The sequence below is a fragment of the Malurus melanocephalus genome, unplaced genomic scaffold (genome assembly GCF_030028575.1).
Source record: "Malurus melanocephalus ecotype Western Australia unplaced genomic scaffold, MMel_1.1 scaffold_89, whole genome shotgun sequence".
Classification (NCBI taxonomy): domain Eukaryota; kingdom Metazoa; phylum Chordata; class Aves; order Passeriformes; family Maluridae; genus Malurus; species Malurus melanocephalus.
Window position 1 is genome coordinate 244,447 of NW_026623321.1, and position 3,533 is coordinate 247,979.

Here is a 3,533-nt window from a genome sequence, read left to right on the forward strand (position 1 = left end):
AAAAACAAACAAACAAAAACAAAACCAACAAAAAACCCCAAAACAAAACAAAAAGCCCCAAAACACCCACCAAAAAATAAATCCAAACTAAACAAAAAAAAGGCAAAAAAAGAGAGCAAATTCTTCTTCACAGACTCCAAAACTTCTCACACTCTTCTTTTCTTAAACGACTTCAAGTGATAGAAAAATGGACCAAGTTCTCCAACATTTMCCCTACCTTTGGTGGTGCCTTTGCACTCACAGAAAAGAGGTTCTTCAGCACCCAGGCTCACAGCATCCCCAGAAATAGTTCCACCCCAAAATTAGTAGGTTAGGATTTCAGCCTTCTCAGAGCAGGAATTTTTTTACCAGCTCCATTTATGACAAAATACCCACAAAGATTCTGCTTGGGAAAAAAAAAAAAAAAAGAAGAAAAATGAAAAAGACAAATGTTATTTGTGAACAACAGACAAAATAAATCATGAGAGAATAAATAGAAGTACTCAGGAAATACTGGATAACTAATCAAGTTATAAAATACTGAAGAGAAAAAAACTGCTGAAAGACATGATAGAAGACCAGAAATATTTAAATCTGCCTCTTCTTTATTGCTAAATATCTTAGAATAAATATATTACTCCTGAACTTGTAACTGAAAATTGTTACTGTTATATAGAAATTATAATTTCTTTATATTTTATTTTATATATATATATAAAAATAAGTAATGGCTGACTTAATGTTACAAAATTTCAGATTTTTTCTGTTTCTAGATACTTCTAAATATTTCAGGACAAAGTGCTAAAATGTGTGAAGCTGGAACAAAGTCCACAGTGCTTGCTTACAYTGCAAAAGGTGATTATTTCATTGTTACTGCACTCTGAAGCATGAAAATACGTTATCCTGAAAATGAGCCCTATTCCCCTGTTCAGAACAATTTCTACACATTAACATAGGCACACACACTCCTTTTAATACGTGGGGTGGATTTAATATTTCAAAATATTTGTGTTAAAAATTTCCTCGGTATTTCACATTGATGTAAGTTTTTACTTAATAAGGGTAGGAATTTCTTGATTCTTCCTGAAAAAAAAAAAAAAAAGTAAGTTTTGCAAGAGTCAGAGGAGCCCTGACTGCTTTAGGCAGAAGGACCTAAAAGATGTAGAGGGATGGAAATAGATCCCTCATCAGGGAGGTTGGAGCATCCTCCCCTGACCTCTCCTGCCTTCCCAAGTGCCCTTATGGAATTGGAATGGGACTATGGAACTCGAGGAAAAGGAAAAATATTTGATTTTATATTTATCGCAAACATTGCAGCTATGGCTGCTGACAGAAGGAAAAAAAATAGGTCATCCACCTAACAAAGGTTTATTTTGATTTTTTTTCCTTGGAATGACACTTCAGGACAGGTTGTTGGAGTACAAACAGCATCAGGATGCAGACATTGCTCCAACTGACATCAGGTACCAMCTCCCTTCTCACTAATCATCAGCTYGCATCCTTCCCCAACAGAGTTGTAGTACTGGGGAGGATTTTCATGGATTTCATGGTTTTCCTGGGTTTTTCAGGCCTGGTGATCCATTTTTGCTGTTGGAAACAAGGAAAAAGCCTCATTTTTGACAGCAACCTCTCCAAAGCCTCTCCGGAGGAGCTTTGGAACACGGAGCTATCTATAACCCGCAGTTCAGGAGCTGCTTCTTCAGCTTGAAAACACTGCAAATCTACCTGGGTTTTTTTTTATCACCTCTATTTTAGATTTGAGGTGCAAACACACAGCTGTCATCGCCCTTTCAGGAAGCTCCTTAAAGCATAGTTTGAACAATATCAGCTGCTTCTTTGACCTCATCCTCATGGGCTCCATTTTCTTCCTTCCTCGAACCAATGTTCAGTGAAACCCCTGGAATCTCTTGTTCTGTTCCTTCTCCCCCTCCTCTTCCCGCTGCTCCAGTTGTTCAAGCAGGATAWATAAAGATACCTTTGTTACCCTTTCTGGAAACGGAACAGCTCCTTAAGTCCTGTAGTTCTTTGAGCATTTATCCATTTTGAGTTTTGATTCAGCCCTTGCAAAGGAGGCCACAGCCTTGGCAGAAGAACTAGGGAACACCAACAAAGGTATTTAAAGCCTCCTGATTCAGGCCAGTGGGTCAGAGCTCACAGCTCTCTCTTTCTCAAAAAAAGGAAGCAAAAAAATTAAAAATCTTGTTCTATACTTAAGAAAACACTAGGCAATGAATGGTTTATATGATTTTGTTGCTTCTGCAGCTGATAGAGGCCGAAGAATCTCAGCTCTGATTTCTGGTCCCAGCATAGGTGTGATTTTGGAGATTCCAGTTCCCTGTCAGAGCTGGAATCAGAACCTCCCAGCTCAGACCCCCTTCCACACCCGGAGCCTGCTGCTCCTGGGCAGTGACTCCTTTCATTGCCACGGGCTGGTGGCTGAAATGGCAGAGCTCAGTTAAAAAAGCAGCTCCTTTCACATTTCTGAACACAGATTTTCCCAACCAGCAGGAAAGCCTGACCCTTGTGTCCTTTCAAGGCATTGACTGTWACAATTACAGCTTTAACATCAACAAAAATCTTCTTGGAGGGAGCCTKTCCAGATGCCAAAGATGGGTTCTTCAAAATGCTGAGGCATCTGTGTGCTGTATCAGAAGGCAACCTGAGTAATTCCAGTGTTTGATTCCTCCAGCTCCTGCCGTGCCTGCTTTTCCATTCCTCTGGCAAATGGATTTCATATTTCATTTCACACACACTCCATCTGCACAACAATAATTCGTGTCCCTTTCAGTTGCCTTTATGGAGTGAACTGGTTTARCTTTTCCTCAGGAAAAGGCATCATAAAACGAGGTGTTGGTATGCCGAGGCCGAGTGTTTCTCCTCAGAGCGAGCTAGAGCTGTTCCTGCTGGCACCAGGCTCTGATAAGAACTGAGCAAAGATTCATTTCAGATGGAACCTAGAGAAATTTGTTTYCCTCCACAGAATTTGTCCAGCTCAGCATGGTGCACTGGGAGGCTTTTTCAGCACTTAACTCACTTGAAATAATCCAGTGGGCCTGTTGGCTCAATTATTCATCCAGTACACCATAAGAAATGTTTTCATCTTTTGTAAAAGTGCCACATTCTTTCTCTTCTTGATTGCTGCTGTTGAATAATTAGGCTTTTCTAAACTCCGTGCTTCTCTTACAACAAATATTGACACCAAAATTTGATATTTCTGTTTAGCACAGAAGCCTTGGCAATTAGGTGGAAGTATAACAAAAGCCTGTTTTTTGTTATACTCTTGTTTCCAAGCAAGAGATGTTCACACTGTTACACTTATCTCTTTTTTGTCAGAATGCTGGGTTTGTGGAGTTTGGTTTTGCTGAAATTTAGAATTGTGGAAAGGAATTTGCAGATTYATGACTCAGAATCTGCATCTAAGATTCATCCTATCCACCTTTTTGTGTTGAACAGGGCTCAAAACGGAAGAATTCACACAGACCCGACAGCATCCTGGTTTATTGATGCAGAAGAACAAATTTCTTCATGAACAAGGTGGTCATTTTATCTTCTTT